A 21,989-nucleotide genomic window follows, 5' to 3' on the forward strand; every position below is an offset into this window, starting at 1 on the left:
GATGAAACTCTGGTAACACTACTGGATTGACCTAAAGTGTCATATGTCAAAATCTTTGGTTGTCTCCTGTTCCTGTAGGGTTGTATTCTACATTGAGGAAGTGAATCTGAAAGGTCCTCATTCTCCTCTACATCACTTTCAACAAGTTGTTCTGTGTTCTCTGTTGCTGGGCATTCTTCTTCTATACCTCCAAATGCATACTCAGTTTGTTCAATTTGATCTATAGGCTCAGTCTCTCTGACTCCTTGTAAATCATACTCACTTACTTCCAGCTGACGTGGGTAGAACTCATTAGCTTCTGGATTTAGCTCTGTACTTTCCTCTGGGTGGTCATGCTGGGTGACTGGGATGAAAGATCTCCAGTTTCTTTGTTCGTGATCTGATTCATTTTCTGATTCTCCCTCAGATATCTGTGTAGGTTGTTGAGTTGTATTTCGATCCTTCACTTGCTTTCTTGCATTGATTCTTTTGGGTATCTGTTGACCTTGGTCACTAGGTAGATAATCACATGGCAATAGTAAGTTGCGATGTAAAATCCTTGTTCTGCCTTTTCCAGTTTCTGGTTTGATTTCATACACTGGACTGTCTGCACACTTCTTTTTAAGAACAACATGTATGGTATCTTCCCAAAATGATCTCAATTTTCCTGGACCTCCTCTTTCGGTAAGATTTCTGACTAGAACTTTGCTACCTGGTAGAAGTTCAGCTCCATGAATTTTCTTGTCATAATGTTCTTTTCCTCTCTGTGCAGCTTGAGTAGCTATTTTTGAAGCAACCTTATAGGCCTCAGACATTCTATCTGTCCATATGTTCACATATTCAGAGTAGTTCTTGTATTTTTCAGTTACTGGGGTGTCAAACATACTATCAATGGGTAGTCTTGGAGACCTTCCAAACAGTAGGAAGAATGGAGATTGTCCTGTAGCTTCACTTCGAGTACAATTATATGCATGGACTACCTTTGCTAGTGAATTTTTCCAGTCCTTTTTGGAATCTGGTGACAGGGTACGAAGCATTGATAGCAGGGTACGATTAAATCTTTCAACTTGCCCATTACCTTCTGGGTGATATGGCGTTGTGTGAGAATTTTGGATGTGGCAGTGCTTCCCTAATGTCAAAAACAAGTGATTTTCAAACTCTCTACCCATATCATGGTGAATTCTATTAGGAAATCCAAATTTCAAGACAAAATCATTGAATATTTTGTCAGCAACAGTTTTTGCGGACTTGTTCTTGGTTGCATATGCCTGAGCAAATCTTGTAAAATGATCTATTACCACTAAGATATACTCATATCCACCTTTACATTTCTCAAGATGAAGAAAGTCAATGGAGACCATCTCAAAAGGATAAGTTGTCACAATATTGTTCAACGGGGCCCGAACAAGCTTATTTGGCCGTTTGTCTTTCAGACAAGTACATTGACGTGTGATATAATTCTCAGTGTCCCTTTGCATATGTGGCCAAAAGAATCTTTCTCTGATTAAATTTACAGTCCTTTCTACTCCTAAGTGTCCCATCTCTTCATGTAACTCCTTCCATACTAAGTGATGGTACAACTTGGGCAACACTAGTTGAGAACCAGATGATGTTTTCCGTCTCAAAATGTTATTGTCGTCGAGGTAGAGTTTGGTCCATTGTTTCATAAGTATGAAAAGATCAACAGGTTCACCTTGTCGTTCCTGTTTTGATGGAAACTTGTTTTGGCTTTTGTACTTCCATACTTTTCCAATCACAGAGTCTTCCTTCTGTGCAGTTCTTATTGTCTCTTTTGGTATTTGAGTTACCTTCTTTGGTGCTGCATCGGTTGTATTGGCAATCGTCATTGGACATAGCCAAGGTATCCTTTCTTTTTGATGTGCTTGAATTGCTTGGGTTATGGAAGTGATGACTTTGGGGTCTACTGCTTGTGAACATTGTTGCATGTATTGTTCAGGACTCAATGGCATACGAGAAAGTACATCTGCATCAGCATTCCTTCTCCCAGGACGATATTTAATAGTGAAGTTGAAGTCAGCTAGTTCTGCAACCCATCGATGTCCTGTAGCATTCAATTTTGCTGTAGTGAGGACATAGGTTAGTGGATTGTTGTCAGTATATACAACAAATGATGGACAGTAATATAGGTAATCTCGGAATCTATCACATATTGCCCACTTCATTGCTAGAAACTCGAGCTTCCCTGAATGCATGTGGTAGTTTTTCTCAGCAGGTGTGAGAGTTCTAGACCCATAAGCAATCACCTTTAGTTTCTCCTCTTGCTCTTGGTATAATACGGCTCCTAATCCTTGTGAGGCATCACAGTGAAGAACAAAGGGTTTAGAATAATCGGGGTAACCCATAACTGGAGGATGAGTTAACACTTCAATGAGCTGGTTCAGTACTATCTGATGATGGTCAGTCCAGGCTATAGACTGATAGGATGGAAGTTGACCTTTTGACTTTGGGATTGGTTTCCTCCTCTTCTTTGTCTGGTTATCTGGTGTTGAGGTTGTGGTAGGTGTCAAACCTGCTGACAATAGTTCATAGAGAGGTTTGGCAATTCTGGAGAAGTTTTGAACGTAAGGGCGATAGTAGGAAATAAATCCTAATAGTTTCCTGAGTTCTCCGACAGTCTTTGGTTGGTTGTTTCTTAAGGCAAGAACAGGTGCTGTGTCGGCCGGGTCCATAGAGTGGCCTTCTTTTGACACAATCTTGCCCAGGAATCTGACTTTATTTTGAAAAAGTTCACACTTCCTGGCTGTTAACTTGATTCCGTGTTGTTGGTAACGTTGGAGTACTGACCGGACATGCTCCACATGCTCCTGGAATGATTTACTATGGACAAGGTTATCATCTAAGTATGGCAGGCAAATCTCATCTCTCAGTCCTATTAAACATGTCTCCATACTGCGTTGGAATTCAGCTGGTGCAGAGCTCAGACCAAAGGGTATTCGGATCCATTCATACAAACCCCAAGGTGTAATGAATGCTGTCAATGGTCGACTGGCTTCTTCCATAAATCCTTGATGGTATGCTTTCCCCTGGTCTAGCACAGAAAACCATGAACTTCCTCCTAGACTGTCCAGCATGTCTTGGATTCTAGGAATTGGATGACGGTCAGGAATGGACTTCTGGTTCAACTCTCTATAATCACAACACAGTCTTAAACTGCCATCTTTCTTTCTTACGCACACAATGGGTGATGAGTATGATGATTTTGATTCTGCAATCCATCCTCGATTTATCAGATCCTGCAGATATTCCTTAACTTCTTGGTGCAGTGGTTTCGGCACAGACATGTAAGTTCTTGTGACCGGTGTACTGTCTTTGAGACGAATCTGTAACTGTAAAGAAGGAATACATCCTACATCAGAGTCATCTTTGGCAAAAGCATTGCATTCTTCCCTTAGCATTTCTTTGACGATTTGTTGATCTTCAGGAGGGAGGTGTTTCAAAGGCACTGGCGGGTCCCAGCACTCCTGATTGTCATCCCCCACCCGCGGATAAATCTCATTTGGATTTCCAATTTTCCCTTTTGGTCCTACCTTGAGTGTCTGTGGTTCAGAGGTCACCGAATTAGTAAACACATTTGCTGATTGTTTCAATTGTACTTGAGCCGGATATGTTGTTTTTATGGGCACTACACCTCCAATCTTTGTTTGACCTGGTAACACAATGTCCCGTTTAGTTGTATTCCAAACTGGAATGGTCAGTTTGGAGAATTGTCCTCTTTGAAATGAGACTAGTGTCTCACCAATATGCAGTCCATCCGGCAGGTGATAAGCCTCACTCGGTGTAAACAAAACTGTCTGAGCCTGCAAGGACGGTTTGGTGTGAGCACTACACCGGATGTATGTTACAGTATTTGCAGGGATGCTTTGGTTCTTAGTACCAGTCTTTACGATAGCACCATTGGTTTCCCTACAGTTGGCTTGTAGTAAGCTTACAAGGACTTCTGCTTTGGGGGTTGGCAGTTCCAAAGCTGTTCTTAATATGTCCACAAAACCTGGGATAACTTTCTTCCCATCAGCAACTGTCTCTTTGAATGCTTCTTCAATTATATTATAGCTGATAATTGGCTTCTCAGCCACTTTCTCATCCTCAGAGACTACTAGTGGTACTAATAACTGTTTGGTAGTATTACTGCTCGATGTAAGCTGAAAGGTTACCTCAATCCAACCTGAGAATGGAATCTTTGTCTCATTGGCTGCTTTCCCTTGGAGTACCCCTGGTCCCAGCAGTTCTTCAAACGATTGGAGCACAGTGTGTGGCAGTACTCGCTGTCTCCAGCCCTCATTGATAATGCTAACCTGAGAGCCAGTATCCCATAAGGCCTGGACAGGAGTTTTGTCTATTTCACAGTTCACAAGGCATCTCTTTCCAATAAGATCCAGTAGCTTGTTGTGCTTTTTCAAAGTGATGCCATTCACATTGGTTGGCAATTTTTCAGCTGTCGGGGATAGTCTTTGAGCAGGGCAGGTTGGCGTTTTCCTCCAGTAGTCTGCGTTTAACTTTCCAGCCAGGGCTCTGATGGTAGGTTGGGGACTGGTTTCTTTACTACTGACATTTACACTTTGGGACGCAGGTTTGGTTCTGGCACAGGTTACTGTCGGTCCCTTAACAGCAACCTTCTCCCGTTTAACTGATTTTGTTTGGCCGCTCTACATTGTCTCGCCCTATGTCCAGCTCGACCACAGTTAAAGCAATGGTCACATGCAGTTCTCTGATCAGTCTTTTCACAAGATTGACAAGTCCCTGTCCTTCGTCCAACAGTTGTTCTAGGTCCTCCAAAGCCATGCTCTTGTCGAGTTCTCGAATCTTGGAGAAGTGTTTTCATATCGAATATTTCTTGTTGCAACTGTATTACTATCTTTTCAAGGTGAGAGTTACTCTTTGAAGGCTGTTGGATTGCCAGACTACTTGTTTGTGATGGAAGCAAAGGGAGGGTGCCTGGTACCTGAGAACAATGGAGGATGTTGGTCTGGCACTCTCTTCCGTTCGTCAGGTTACTGTGCTCAGATTTCTTTTGTTTCTGCTCCCTTTCCATCTCCATGTTTGTAGCCTCATTCATCTTCTCTATGAGCAACTCATCTGAGACTGTAGGATCATCCAAGTGTTGTTTTAGTTGAAACTTGATATGGTCACTTCTCAGTCCAGTGCCCACTGACCTTAAGAATTTCTTTTGTATAAATTCAGTGCCAAAGTGTTCATCTGAACCTTCCCCTTGTGAAATGAACAGCAAACGGTCCTTCAATGCAATGGCCCTAAATAGGAAGTTCTGAGGAGTCTCTTTACTATTTTGTGATATATTGATCAATTGTTGGTATAGTTCGGAAGCATTTTCCTGTTTATAATGGCTTTTTAGGATTCTCTTGAGTGGCACTAGGGTCAGTCCACTCTTCAGCTCTAGCATGCCTCTGAGACTTGACCCAGGACTAATGGCTTTCACCACAGCTTCCACAAGCTCTGACTCTGGATATCCCTTTTGCAGTCCCATGTCAATCTGGTGCATGAGGTTAGTATAGGACAGCTTATCTTTCTGTTCCTTTTCACCTATCTGACCAGCAATTTTAAAGTCCTTTCTGATTGTAACTTCTGGCAAGTTAGTATGGGAAAGTCTCTGAGCAACTAGATTAGGGTCTTGATTTGCAGGACTTCCTTTTGAGTCTTTGTCTTTAATGCTAAGTTCTTTCATCTGTCCCTCTATCATCTTGGCCGTTTCTTGAAGTTTTTCCTGTATACTGTAGTATTGCTGTTTTAAATCCTTTAACTGTTGTTCTGCTTGAGGGTCTTTGCCACTATCGCTTGGTGCTTCCATGTAATCTCTCTTCTCTAACTCACCAATGAATTTCTTAGTTGCCTGCAGAAATTGTGTCACCACTTCTTCACTTCCAGTCTCTACCAGTTCATCTAACACCTCATTCACTATCCGCAAGTAATGGCGCCGGGTTTTTCCTTTTGCCATACTTGCTTCGGAGGCCTTTATAAACTGGCAAGTCTCCATGAGATCATCGACTGTCATGTGAATCAGGTGTTCACTGATTTCATCTTGCAACTTTTCGATATCCATACTCCTAATGTTTTTCTTTAACTTCACCACGGACAGCGTAGTCACTCCTTTTCACTTCCGGACCTTTTGGCGTTCCTTTCACCCGGCCCCACGTTGGGCGCCAATTTTGTTGCACATACGGTAAATAATTCAACTGTGCGAAGGATGGGTCGGGTGAAACCAGAAGTGTTTTATTAGGAATGGCTGTAACAAACACAGAAAACTCTTAATTACATGTGACTGGATATGTTCACTGTAATCACTGTCCTCTATACATTACTAAATATTTCCATATACATTAATAAGTATTTTTATATACATTAATAAACATCTTTAATTGCAAAACTGAATATCTAGACCTCTGCAGATATGCTAGTGACCTATTCTGCATAACAATAGCATATTACAATAGAGAAATCACATTCCCTGTATCTTAGCGCCAAATCACATAGCTGCAATATATATTCACATTTATGCTACAAGTAATCTGATTGTATAATAGTAACAGCGACATTTACTAACCACCAGGACATGTTAAGTCATTTTGTCCTATTTATCATGTTAAACAGCCTCCTGCTTACCTGTAACAAACACAGAAAACCCTTAATTACATGTGACTGGATATGTTCACTGTAATCACTGTCCTGTAGGAAACAAAGTGTTAGACTTTTTGTTCCTACTTCTGTTTCTTCCTATTATCACAGGAAGTAGTTCTGCCCTCTTGTGATGGTACAATAAAAATGCAATCACTAGTATCTTCTATTGACAAAGATAGATTACTGTTATATTAGGTATTAGGCTTTGGATTTAAATTTTATGGGGCTGCCTATTTTCTACACCTCTTACACATACCTACTAAACACATGGTTTAAAGTAGTAATGAACTTTGCACAAAGAAGCATCCGAATGTACAGGGTAGTTGCATTTTCAAAAGAAGGTACTTAGAATCATGTAATAAACTCACTAAGCCAGATGTTAACCTCAATTCATGTGAGGGTAAGACCTACAATGTGGTATTAAAAGGTCACAAAATTCTAGTTACCTGTTCTTCACAACAGAAATGAAATTCAGTATAACCCCATCAAAAGAGAATCTCAGAAGCAAAGTTACTACAACAACAATGTAATGCTTGGTATTATTTTTTACGCATGCATATAATACAATTAAGACATACTGTATAGAGATCCCAAGCAGATCCCAAGGTAAAGCACTCTGTATGGGACAAGTGGTTACTCTGACAGCAAACAAGGCTTGTATCAGGAACTATAATATAAAAATTATTATTTATTCATGGCAAACATTGCAATACATTATAAGTAACCGCTTCCCATACCCTCTGCTTGTGACTTCCTTTTTTTGTGACTTATTTATGGTTTAGACAGAAACACTTAAACAGTGATAAGGCAGTCAATGAAACAACTGTTCCCTCATTTTTGTTGTGCAGTTTCAGTACTGTATAGAGGAGTGAGGAGTGGCCAACACATCAAACAACAAATGACAACAAGCCCATGTCACAAACGGTTCAAGGTAGGATTCAAAGGAACAGAGAGTGTGGCTTGAACCACCTTACAAACAAAACTGATATGAGAAGAGGCCTGAAACTCCACCTGGTGAAACTTAAACATGTAAACAGAAGAACAGGCCCTTACTAATCTAAGAAACAGATGCCTGATGCTAATAAGCCTATGAACAGATCTGGTGGTTAGTGCTCTTACAGGAAAGGGTGGAACCTTTAAATCATAGGCTTGAATTATCAGGTGCCTAATCCACAAGGAAACATTGAAGTGAGAGGGCCTTCAGGAATGACAAAGAGTGAATGAAACTGTCTAAAAGAAGTTGCAGCAGAAAAGTATATTCGAACAGTGCATACAACATCAAGACAATGCAGATTGGCCTCCATAAGATGTTTGGGAACAGGACATACAGGCTGCTAACTCAGACTTTGCAGAGGTAATAGCAAGAAGATAGGCAACATAAAGAAAAGTAAAAGTAGACAAAGGGATATTCCTGATAGGGTTAAAGGCTGTTTTTTGCTAATCCAACAGAACCAAGTTGAGGTCTCATGGAGCCAATGGAGGATGCACTGGGGGTGATGTGAGTGGTACCCTGCATGAATGCTTTCACCAAAGGATGAAAAGCAAGTGGCCTTTGGAAACAGATGGCTAGGAATAAAACATGACCTTTGAGGGTACTCAAGGCCAAATGCTGGTCTAGCCCAGACTGGAGAAATTACAGAATTCGACCTAGGAAAACTACCTGGGATGGAAATTGCTGGTTTGCACCAGAAGAAGTAAGCTTTCCAAGTGTGACGGTACACTTTAGGAGAAGTTGATTTCCTAGCTTCTAAGAGCTTAGGAATGACAGAGACCAATAGGCCTTTGTCTCTTAAGTCTTGGATTTCAACAGCCAAATAGTTAAAGTAAGCAACTAAGAAGCAGAATTGTAAACTGATCCTTGGGACAGATGATCTGGGAATGCCCACAGCGAGTCTGCCAGGAGTTTGACTTTGTCTGAGTACCACTTCCTATTGGGTCAGATTGAAATAATAATTACCATTGGAACACCTTCCATCTCAATACTGGATTATCCACTGTAAAGGTCCAAAGGTGTCTTGTCCTGGCGACCAATCTGTCCATTTTTTTGTTGAACCTAGCAGTCAGGAGGTCCAAGTCTGCCAACTCCCACCAGTTGCACAGAGCTTAAAACACCTCAGAGTGATGAGACTATTCTCCAAAGTCCAGACATTGGTGACTGAGGAAGTCCATCTGTCAATTTTCCACACCTGGGGTATGCACTGCTGTCAGAGCTGGAACATGCTCTACCCAAGTAAGAATTAGGGCCACTTCTCTTTGACTTAAACAAACTATTTATGGCAGTTGTATAATCCTATAGTATAAGCACGGACAAAAGTATGAGAACAATCGCATAAATACAGAGAGACCCAATGTCATGTCATACATGTCACAGAGGTGTCTGAAAGATATATCATCTATGCAAAGCTTGTCTGTAAGGCATAGTTATACACAAATTACACTGATATTGAATTTCTCCCAGAATAACCTAACAGATGGGCCAGAAAAGAAAATATCAAACAAAAATGCAAAAGAAGCATTTAATTGCAATTTAATGGGTTGAAAAAAATAGAATAGAAAAAAAATCCCACTGCAAATGCATCCATGTCAATATGGTCATACTCCATTTAGGCAGATGAACTACTATCACTACACCATAAATTTGAAATTAGCATCTGCATTTCAAAATGAGTAATGTATATTGGGATTGGGACTGGGATTTAAGGATAGGAACTCCGCTCTTTGTATGGAATTCAGGAATTATAGCTCCATATCCACACATGTAAATCCTTGATCCAAAAATCTGTCCCAAATTTTATGAAGTTTACCTGGACAACCCCTATAATTGTAAATACATTTTTTATATGTAATATTAGAATAATATGGAATAAAAGTTTTGGCTGTATCTAATGATACTGATATCCTTGTACCAGCAGAGTCATATAATATTTGCAATTGTTAAAACATATTTCTATTATTGTATGTAGTATTGTTTCCTGGATTAAAGCCCATTTGACAGGGATTAATTATTTTTAACCCTTTTACTTCCACCACTCTATGTCTTAGTGCAGTGACAATGGGTGGTGGGTTATACAAACTCCTGGATTCTACAGCATATTGCTACATTCCGCAAGCCAACTGTTGGCTTATGAAAGCCCCCTTAAACTGTGCATCTCCCGAATGATTCTCAGACTCCACTGTCTCACCTGCAGACCCAAAGGCCTGCATGGTGAGTGCTGCTGGGTGGAAGGGAAAAAAAACCAGTAAATATTCATTTGCTGATCTCTAGAGCTGTGCACGATGAAAAATCCTCAATTTCATTTTGTAATTGAAATTCTGATAATTAATTGCATTATCATTTTTTCGGATTCATGGAAATTAGTTACTATTGTGATTCAGAAATTTAGAACATCCGAATCTGTGAATAACAAAAATTTTGTCGGAAATTTGATTCGTAACGAATTGCAAATGTCTACATTGATCTCCCCTAGTTGCAAAGAGACCAGAAGTGACATGTATAACATTACTTTCGGTTTCTAGTATTACTTTCCCTGTATGCTGCAGACAGGGAAGAAGCTAACAGAGCGTGATCTGCTCTCCATTAGCTTCAATGGAGAGCTCTATTATCTCACATGCACAGTGCTAGATAACCAGCATAGGTTAAAGCCAGGTTAGACATCCAATGTTTGGATCTGTTTCGTATATTCATTATTGTCAAATCGATTTGAAATTTGAATTTCGGAAGACAGTTATATTTGTTCTATTTTATTCTATTCTAATCTAATCTGTTTTTGTTCTATTCTATTCTATTATAGAATAGCCAGCATAGATATTATAGATAGCTAGCATAGATTAGAGCCAGGTTAGGCGTCCAGTGTTTGGATCTGTTTCGTAAATTCATTATTGTCAAATCACCACTTCTGGTAGTTAGAGGTCCGATAGCATGACAGATTAAATGTCGCTAGGAACTAAGTGCAGAGTAGATAGGTTAAATGAGTTCCAGTACCACACCACAGTTCCTGCAGGCACAAAATACATTCCAGGCTGGTTGGACAATGTCCGAAGGGTCTCCTCATCACCACAGATCTTTTCTTTAGGTCTCTGACACCAAGATGAATGCTGCATCATGTTGATGCGCAGGTGTCCCTGCAGCTGGACTCTGTTGCAACATTCATATGGAGGTATCTCCAGTAATTACTGTGTATATCCAGGTATATGTGCACAATTCCACCAGGACTCTTGTTGGGCCCATTGCTGATAATACCTGTTTGTACAGTGGATGTATGTACTATTATTAATCTTTTATACAGCTTGTATTATTTTTATATATGCATCTATATGGTTATGGTTAATGGTATATGCTGGTTGCAGTAGATCCTCTGCTCCCCACTACTTTGATTAGATCACTGGTTAATTTCCCAGGAAGGGAATCATCTCTGTTCACAGAGGCCCTGTCCTGGGTAGAGGCACTGCCAACTTAATTACCAAACCCACTCTTCCAACTAGCAAAGGTTCTAGTTCTCTTATTTACCTATAGGTTTAGCTCAGTATCCTATTTGGGGAGGGCCATCTGTCATACCCCCCAAAAGAGGGTTACACTTCACTATAGTCATATTTTGTTATAAGGTCCCTCAATGGGCAGGTTCCTCAGTTCTTCTTGGGGCAACGAAAGAACTTTGGGACTGAATTAGTATCACATGTGGGAGACAGGAGTAGGGTTGCAGCATATTCTTCTCTTCCATCAGATTCTTATGTCAATGCTCACTTACTGACATTTTTTAACCACTTGCCCTCCTGAGGATTTACCCCCCCTAATGACCAGGCCTCTTTTTGCTACTTGGCGGTGCACTAATTTAACTGATAATTGCGCAGTCATGCAATGCTGCACCCAAACTAAATTTACGTCCTTTTTTCACACGAATAGAGCTTTATTTTGGTGGTATTTGATCACCTGTGCACTTTTTATTATTCACGCTATAAACAAAAAAAGACCAAAAATGTTGAAGAAAAACTATATTTTTCACTTTCAGCTATAAAAATTATATAGTAAACGCAAAGTTGGTTATAAATTTAGGCCAAAATGTATTCTGCTACATGTTTTTGGTAAAAAAAATCCCAATAAGTGTATATTGATTGCTTTGTGTGAAAGATATAACGTCTACAAACTATGGTATAGATACTGCAATTTACGCCATTTTTTGCTATACAGCGCTGCGCTAGTTTAACGGACAATTGCGCGGTCATGCAATACGGTACATAAATGAAATTTATGTCCTTTTTTCACACAAATAGAGCTTTCTTTTGGTGGTATTTGATCGCCTGTGCGGATTTTATTTTTTGCGTATAAAAAAGAAATGCTGACAATTTTGAGAAAAAAAAACAATATTATGGACTTTTTGCTATAAAACATGTCCAGTAAAAAAAATTTAAAAATCAAATTTCATCATAAATTTCGGCCAAAATGCATTCTGCAACGTCTTTGCTAAATAAAAACCCAATACGTGTAAATTAATTGGTTTGCGTGAAAGTTATAGCATTTACAAATGGCGGGAAAGATACTCAGATTTAAAAATTTTTTTTATACTAATAATGGCTACGATCAGAGACTTATGGCGGCGTTTAGCGACTTATGGCGGGACTGCGGCGGACATTCTGACACTGGGGGGAACTGACTTGGGGTCCCCAGTGACACCAATACAGTGATCAGTGCAAAAAAAAAAAACATTGACACTGTTTTAATGGCACTGGGGAGGAAGGGGTTAACTTTTTTATTCACTGAAAGGGTTAACTGTGTGAGGGGAGTGTTTTACTAGGGGGCAGGGGTGTGTTCTGCATGGGGACACGCTGATCGGGAGAGATAAACTCTTCTCTCCCGATCAGCGTGTCAGGAGCTGTCAGGGAACTGGCAGAAAGCAGAGCTACTGCAGCCCTGCTCTCTGTCAGTGATTGCCGCTAATCGGCAGGACACAGCCGGTAATGACCGGCCGCGACCCGGCAACTGACACCCACGGCCGGGATCGGCGGTGCAGGTAGGGCGGCGGCGCACCTCATGCGCGCCCCCTACCTGTTTTGTAAAAGTGCATTTTAAAACATGCAGTGGCTGGGCGGCAAGTGGTTAAATATCCAATTTCAGCCCCATTTTTATACTCCATGAACAGCTCTTTGTCCATATAAAGTTGCTCTCAAGGTAATCACTCTGGATGGGAAACTTTAATTTCTAAAATTATTATTATGTATTTAATATTTTATGCACAGTAACATCTACATTTGTAATTGTAATTTTCAAATAATGAAATTAATTAAAAAGTAGCGATGAATATACAGTAGCTTCAGTATGTAGCAGGGGTTGGGTGCTGTGTCTGACATCATTCAAAATGGTATGGGTAGACCCAGGGGCGGACTGATAACTCATGGGGCCCCCGGGCAATAGGGGATCATGGGGCCCCTGTGTCCTTGCCCACACTTATAAAAGCCTATAAAAAAGATACCAGGGGCATTTCATTGGCCTTGGGCCCTGGGGCAGTGCCCGAGTGCTCAAATGGTCAGTCTGCTCCTGGGTAGACCACTGTTATCCTGCAGTGATAGGATGTGATGTAGTAGTCATCAAGGTTACTTCTTTTTTGTTTGGAGATTATGGAGTGGTCAAGTTACCACTGCTAAATATCCCCAAGACAATCTCTCTAGCAGCAATGATTGTGCCTCTAAGGAGCCCCTTTAAAAGGACTGGTGTATCTTTTGTCATGGTGCTCCAGCAACATCTTGAGGTGGCCATACATGGCTCAGTTTTTTTCATTCAGTTGGCTGAAAAACTAAGTTGAAATCCTCATCTGCACACTGCACATTCAAAGTGGATGGGAAAAACCTCCCCATTGTGCCATTGTATTCTGGCAGCAGGGCTCCCCTGCTATCAGAATACACTGGTCAGAGATGCAGCCCATTTGCTGCATGTCTTCAGCAAGTGGAAATTTTTTTAACAAGCCCATTCATGAAAATCGATTGATAGATTGACTTATGAATGGGAACAGCCATACATGGATCGAAATTCAGCCAGTTGATGCTGAACTGGCCAAATATCGATCCACGTATGGCCAATTTTAGGATAGCCCTTGCCAGGCATTGACATGGAACTGCAAATTACACTCCCATCCGTACCCAAACACCACCTCAACTCTTCCCAGAACCTATATGAACACACACAGAAACCACTTTGGCATAAAATTTGGCAGTAGCTTTTATGATTGGTTTATGTGAAAAAAAATAAAACTTCTTAATTTTATAACTTGAATAATAAACAGCACACAAATAACTACTGCTTGTAGTACTTTTGTTGCAGCCTTAGCATGTTAATTTAAAACTGTGAAAGTGAGAAACCACATAAACAAATGCTGCACCATCGGACAGGGTCGGTGGGAAGGTAACAACACTGGCTATTACTGTATATGGCCCCATGTTTTGGGGGTTTTAAGTGATCTTTCTGACAAAGATTATTTTTTAAATGCTAGAATGGCTAGAATGGCTCTGGCAGGGTTAAATGAGGGTCATCCACAAATCAGATAAGGCTTTTGTCCAAATGTCTCTTCCAGAATGCTCACATTCCCTGTGGAGAAAGAAAAGGAGCCAAGGGGACGGGGAGGGAAAATTCCAGAGGGTTCATGCTGTCCTAGGTGGAGAGGGCATATTGATTCCTTGCCCCCCTAACATGAGACCACAATTGACACCCTCTTTCATAATCAAACACTACCTCAACCCTTCTCAAAATCCAAAAAAACAAAAGCAGAAGACACTTTGGCATAGAACTTGTCGGCTGCATTTTTTATTGGTTTACCTAAATTACAACTTTTTAATTATACAACTTGAACATTAAACACCACATGAATATCTATTGTTTAGGTAGAAAATCCAAAACATACCACAGCAACACTGATATAATGATTCAGAACAAAACCTCAGTTTGTCCATGGCAGTTTTAAAATCCAAGGTTCAGAATATCTAGCCCAATGTCTGAGAGATGAACAGCATCTTGTCTATACAACCTAGGAATTCCATCCTCTAATTCAGAGTGACAATACTAGAAACCACAAATGGAAGACATACATTTAAAAATCTCTGAAAAAATGGTTGGAGTTTATGGGGAAAACATTTTAAAATGAGATCGATCCCCTCGCATCATAAATAGTTGTATAGTAAAGATATCAGGAACTGGCCATTCCCTATATCTCCTTGTTAAACTATTTTCTAAATAACCCCACCTTATACCACCTTGCCCCTCTAGAACATCTGGAAAACCCCTGGTGCATGGATAAATTGTCTATATATATTCTTCCCACAGAGTGTCTCTGCTCCCAGAAGATTAAACTTTGGCCAATGATCCAAACAACCACTTTTTAATCTAGAACATTAAATAGAAGCTAGGCTTAATATCAATTTTGAATCTCTTCTACTGTTGACTACCCAGCTTTTTGATTACATTCTGATACAAACAATATTGTGCTGCCTTAGTTGCCACACCAATGCCAAAAGAATCAGAGAAGAAATTTCAATCTATGAACCACACTGCCTTCAGGCATTTCGTAAGCACTGGAATCTAGTCAATGGCGAACTGTCCGAATGTCCAAAAAACCTGTTTGTGTGAGCAAGTGCCCCAGACTGGGTATATAGTGATGACGTACTTCAACTTACTTGCATTATATATTCTGGACATGAGTCTTGCTAACAGACCCACAGAAGAATGTACTGTAGGCAGTGGTAGACATATCTCCTAACAGTCCTGGATTCTGCTGGACTGTCCCGAGATTCTAACACAGTCCTGGTGTCCCATGGATCTGGGCTGTCTCCCACTGCCACTCAAGCCAGTACCCAGCATTATTAGCATGGTACTGCTATTAGAGGCCTGTAATAACGCCCAGTGTAGTCCTCTGGGCTTTGCCACTAAGCCTCACCCTCTCCAGGAATCCAGTGTAAGCAGTAAACTCAGTGCCACTGGGGAGAAGGGAGGTGTGTGCTCTCCAGAAAAAGACCTGATCAAGGGTAATGGCTGTTGCACATGGAAAACAGGTGTAATGAAAATGTTTTAGGATGAATTATGCCTCTCCTGATGTCAGTCTGGCCATATGGTAAGGGATTGAAAGTGATAACAAGTGTGTGCATGGGGTCCATGCTGGGTGTGCATCAGGAACCCATTCTGTCACTGGGAGTAGGTAGGTGTGCTGGACCAGTGGAGAGGGAATGGGCTCAGTGGTGTCCCTCTCCACTGGTCCAGCGCACCTACCAGTGGTGTGTAATGACACTTCTCATTTCAAAGCTAGGGAACTGCCATAATGTTTGATTCGCACATTAACGTGGTCCCCTGCTGGTCCTGAGCATTGGTGAGCATGTGTACTGCAAGACAAAAGTTACCCCCAAGTGCAGCATGAGTAGCCCCATCCACACACTTGCTGGGAAACGCTATCACTGAGGCACAGGTTGATAATACTTAAATAGGGCACCTCCTAAGCCACAGACAAATCCCAGAGCTGGAGGCGTATGACCAGATTAATTACCTCATAGCTGAGAAAGACAGGGCTGCAGCCAGCAGCACAGGCTGCTAAACAGTGTGGCCAGATTTATTACCCTACAGCTGATTAGGATAGGGCTGCTGCTAGCAATACAGGCTGCCAACAATTATGCAGGCTGCCTAACATTGATCTGATTGAGAGGAACGTTCTCATGCTTTTCATAGGACACAGGACCAATCCCCAAAAAGTTTATTAAATTGTCCAATGATCCATTGGCCCCCTACTATGTTTTTGATTTCTTGATCTGCATTTGCACAGCAATATCAAAAAATATTTTCCAAAATGTGCAAAACACTGAAAAAGGCAAACACAAATGCTGCCTGGAAAAGACCCACCTAATAACTTGAAGTACAAACACTGCCTGCTACTGCATGGAGCCTAAACAAAACCTCCTGAATAAATGGCCTTCTATTGTCCAGCATTACAGTTGATTTCCTGAGAATCGCATGGGACTTTTGCATTAGCATGTACAGTTGTGTTCAAAATAATAGCAGTCAGACATCACTAACCTGATCAATCACTGTTTTTGGTAGAAATGATATTTCTACATGGCAAATCATTTACTAGCATGTGTAGTAGATTAATAGAAATCCAACAGACCCAACAGTCATGACATGCATGCTGCTGATTCTGTGTAATTGAATCACTAATTGAAAGGGGCATGTTCAAAATAATAGCAGTGTGGAGTTCTATTAGTGAGGTCATTCATTCTTTGAAAAACAGGTGGCAATTATTGCCCTTATTTAAGGAAGGAAGGCAGCAAATGTTGTACATGCTGGTTACAGTGCATTTCTCTTTGAAATTCTGAGGAAAATGGGTCGTTCCAGACATTGTTCAGAAGAACAGCGTACCTTGATTAAAAAGTTGATTGGAGAGGGGAAAACATATAACGAAGTGCAGAAAATGATAGGCTGCTCAGCTAAAATGATTGCAAATGCTTTAAAATGGCAACCAAAACCTGAAAGACGTGGAAGAAAGTGAAAAACTACCATTCGAATGGATAGAAGAATAGCCAAAATGGCAAGGAAAAGTTACCTGTGAGTACTGTTACAATTAGAAGATGCCTATGTGAAGCCAAGCTATCTGCAAGAAGCCCCCGCAAAGTCCCACTGTTGAAAAAAAGACGTGCTGAAGAGGTTACAATTTGCCAAACAGCACATTGACTGGCCTAAAGAGAAATGGCGCAACATTTTGTGGACTGATGAAAGTAAGATTGTTCTTTTTGGGTCTAGTGGGCGGAGACAGTTTGTCAGACAACCCCCAAACACTGAATTCAAGCCACAGTACACTGTGAAGACAGTGAAGCATGGTTGCGCAAGCATCATGATTTGGGGATGTTTCTCATACTACGGTGTTGGGCCTATTTATCGCATTCCAGGGATCATGGATCAGTTTGAATACATCAAAATACTTGAAGAGGTCATTCTGCCTTATGCTGAAGAGGAAATGCCCTTGAAATGGGTGTTCCAACAAGACAACGACCCCAAACACACTAGTAAACGTGCAACATCTTGGTTCCAGACCAACAAGATTGACGTTATGGAGTGGCCAGCCCAATCCCCGGATCTTAATCCAATAGAAAACTTGTGGGGTGACATGAAAAATGCAGTTTCTGAGGCAAAACCAAGAAATAGAGAAGAACTGTGGAATGTAGTCCAATCATCCTGGGCTGGAATACCTGTTCACAGGTGCCAGAAGTTGGTTGACTCCATGCAACACAGATGTACAGCAGTTCCCAGAAACAGTGTTTATACAACTAAATATTAATTAAGTGATTCAAAGGAAAGCAAAATCTTCAAACATTTTTCAGTTTATATAGTGAATGTTTGAGTTTGTAAAGAAGAATACAAACACTGCTATTTTTTTTGAACAGTCTAATATTCACTTTTCTTCAATTTTTTTAGAGGAACAACACAAATTTGATATATTTTTCTTCATGTTTTGATTTGGAATAGAATGTTTAGTGTTCCCGATGCATTTGTGTGTATGGAAATAAAAGCTATTAGAAGGATATTGAGCTTTATTCACTTTTTTCAACACACTGCTATTATTTTGGCAATTTCCAAATTATGTGGCATGTCATTATTCAAACTGCACAAAAATTGCCACCACTGAACCCATAGACATAAGTACCCAGCTCATGTTTTGGGCACTAGTGATTTTTGATACTCTGCATAACTATGCTTGCATCAAATTGCATAGATATTTTAAACCTTCCTGGTCTACATCTGGTTCCAACCTCTTGAAATTGTGCATTTCTGCCTGGCAGCACTAGAGTCCTCAGTTTAATTCCCAACCGTGACTGCTGCATGGAGTTTTCATGTTCTTCTTGTGCCTGCATATGTTTTATCTGGTTACACAAAAACATGCTAGTAAGGTAAAAGATTCCTGTCTAATGTGTCCCAAGTACGTGTATGTTTGTGAGTTAGGGACCTTAGATTGTAAGCTCTTTGAGGGCAGAGACTGATGTGGATATGTGAAAACATGTCAGTGTTATAAAAGTAACTCAAATGAATAAAGCTGTAAATACAATAGAGTGTCCACTGTTACATTAGATTTTCCTGGGACATAGGCAGATGCTCTTTTTAAAGCACAGCTAGACCAGATGTTGCAACAAAGTGAAGTGAACACAAGATGGCAGTATTCTGCAGTTCAGCTATGCAGACTCAGCTGTAGAAAAGCCTTGTTGAACTTTGAATGCTGTATGCTCGATGACCATGTCGGAGGAAGTTTTGGTCTTCAGGATTCTCCTTTTGTCAGAAGAGTGGAAACAGACAGTAAAAGCTAGATTGCCATGTTGGCAGAAGAGGTTTTCTAAGAATGATTATGACGTTGTGCCCCAGGCCAACAATGTTACTGAATTGAGGTTGTTTCTGGAATTCCGTTCATATTACCGCTGGTTTGTTGAGGTATTTGCCAAGACTGCTGCACCCCTCACAGAACATCTGAAGAATATTGAAGGAGAAGCCAGTGAGTCAGGTAAGGTCCTTCTGACAAAGGGCCCACAGAGGCCCCGTAACCCCATCAGTGGACAATGGCCTCAACAGTGTGAACAGTCTTTCATCAAGCTAAAGCAATGCCCGACTCAGGTTCCAGTGTTGGCTTATACAGACCCTTCCAAGCCCAACGAATTACACATTGATGCCAATCGAGAGGGCCTTGGGGCCGTGTTGTATCAGGAACATGCCTGGTTACTTCGGCCTGTGGTATTCGTAAGCCGAGCTCTTTCCTCCTCTGAGAGGAGCTACCCAACTCACAAGCTGGAGTTTCTTTCTTTGAAGTGGGCGGTTGTAGATAGGCTGAAAGACTACCTGTATGGAACAGAGTTCATGGTGAAGAACAACAATCCACTGACATATGTGCTAACCACTGGCAAGTTATACACCATAGGGCACTGGTGGCTGGCTGCCCTATCTGGATTTAGTTTCAGTCTAAAGTAGTGCCCCAGAGTGGGAAATAAGGATGTGGACGCCCTATCCAGGAGGCCTCATGGCAACCATGCTACAGAGTCCAGAATCAAGATGATGTTGTATCACTGACAAGCAGAACAGACAATCCTGCAGGCAGGCAGATCGTGGTATTGCCATCAACATTACTCCTTAACAGAGGGACCAAAAGAACACTTTTGCCCCCCTACTGAGAGAACACATGCTACACTACTGAGGCTGCATAAAGATAGGCAATTAACTGGAAAAATTACCCCTTCATTGATAGACTGCAGGATGATTCTCCTGCCTCTAAAAAAAAACATTGTCCAAGATTCCAGATTGCCACAGTGGCATCTATCAGGAAAAGTTATTTGCCAAATTCCTATCCACCCAGGGTTGTGGCCAAGCTCCACAACACCAGTGTCTTTTACAGATTAGACTGAAGCTGGCAGATCTGGCTGCATCCATGGACAAACGCAAATCCTTATTTAACACAAAACTGTCCTTCCATTCTAACTTTCCATTCCAGACAATTAGAAATTGGACGAACCATGTATTCCTTTAGTTACTTATTCAATCTGGCACACAAGAAAGGGGATTTAAGGCCAGGTGTAGCCAAATATTATCTTCCAGAGAAATTCTGTACATCGACATGACCCATGCCGCATAATTTAAAGCAGGGATAGAAGCAAAACCAAAAATGTTATATATTGCAGCTTATCTATCCATAGATGTGGTGGCTAGGTTAGTTTTCTTTTTTAGACTTCTTTTCCTCTATTTACACCTGGTGATTTGGCCAGTAATACACCAACGGGACTAGAGTGCCCCCTGCTCTGGATTAAGACAGCAGCAATTTCAGCCTAGGGGACGGGCAGTGTTAGATTTGCTAGCAGATTTAGGTTTCTAATAAATTGAAGCCAACACTATACTTTTGGGATAATAGTTTTTGGTGAATAAATAAATGCTGATTGCAAATAATTGAATAAATGATTGAATAAATAAATGCTCATTGTAAGCACCCCTGTCAGTGGTAAATTGTTTTTCTCAACACTCTTAACTGATACATTTGCAGGAGAGCTTGTTCTGTTGAAAAAGAACAGACTTACTGTCTGGATCACCAGAAAGCCTACAAAATAAAAAGCAGTGATTGCATCTAAGAATCAAGCTGCAATGTAAGCTGCAATATAATAAATGTTTACTTTTGGGTTTAATACCACTTTTAGCAAACTTTTTCCTTTTTCAACAGGCTGCAGATGGGGGTAGCAATTTTTTTAAGTTTTCCAGCTGTAAGCCTAAACTGCATCCTAGCCCAATCCTAGCCTGGTAATACCCAGGAATTCAATGCAAGCAGTTGGAAATATGCTTTTTTTCTAAAGCTAAAGGGGCATCAAAGCTTTTTGGGGCATAAAAAAGAATTCATCCAGATAATGGATAACAGAATTTTGACCAGATTTGGAAGACACCACCCATTCCAAATGTAGTGTACCCTGCCTAAAGTGCCCACTGATTTGATCCCAAGGTTCTTTCCCCAGTAAGTGCACTAGCATCCAGGCACACAGTCTCAGTCACACCACTGGCTCAATGATTAGTCTAGGGGTATCCCTTTTTGATGCTTTATCCCTGGGTGCAGGGTAACAGTGGAATACTCTAGTGACGTTAAGTAGTAATTTGAGGATACCTATCTTCCTCTTAAAGTTTCTTAGCACAGTCCATGCAGCAGCAAATGATGGGCTGAGCTGCGCAGAGACACCGTGAGCAATGTCCAGTTTTAGTACAAGCTGACTCTGATGCAAGAGGGATAGCAGCAGCACACAGACACTGCACTGGGATCTCACATACCAGTTTCTACTCACAAATGTCTCTGGATAGTTGGATGCCTCTTTCCAATATCTGCCAGACATTTCTCCTATGAATTCTTCAGACCAGATCCCCAAAAGGAAATCCCCTAGTCAGATCCAGAAAAGTTCAATAGAATAGCCCCCCCCCCCCCCCAGCAAACTCAGCTGAGAGCTAGGTGAGCAAATGCAGAAGCACGGCCAGACTGCCCAGTAGGGCAGAAGCCCTTCAGGCTGAGATCTTCTCCTGGACAAGAACTCTGCTGCCTCAAGCACCAAACTATTTATGCACTCTTCCAGCCACCTTCTGGGCACCCTCCCGCAGGGTTTGGCTGTTTAGCTGGAACCACATAAATAATCAGGCTGCCTATTTGACTCTCCTAACCCACTATGTTCTGGAACCTTCCAGAAAACAGGGGGAAGCAATCAAACCTGCAGCATGCAGAGCTCATAGCAGTCTAATGCAATCACACTAGATTACAGGAGAACTACAAGAACTAAATTTCCATAACCTAAATTAGCAACCTGTCTACAAGGGTGCTAAACAAAAATGAGAAAAATATAATCTA

General features: G+C 41.1%; 1 protein-coding gene across 2 annotated transcripts in view; it reads left to right on the forward strand.

Annotated features, from left to right (window-relative positions):
* Positions 1-21,989, forward strand: part of LOC149441927 (uncharacterized) — a 44,380-nt gene that overhangs the window by 7,425 nt on the left and 14,966 nt on the right. The gene's annotated exons all lie outside the window — the stretch shown is intronic.

The sequence above is a fragment of the Staurois parvus genome, unplaced genomic scaffold, assembly GCF_062004578.1.
Source record: "Staurois parvus isolate SC_StPar_1 unplaced genomic scaffold, SC_StPar_1.0 ptg000934l, whole genome shotgun sequence".
NCBI classification, from domain to species: Eukaryota; Metazoa; Chordata; class Amphibia; order Anura; family Ranidae; genus Staurois; species Staurois parvus.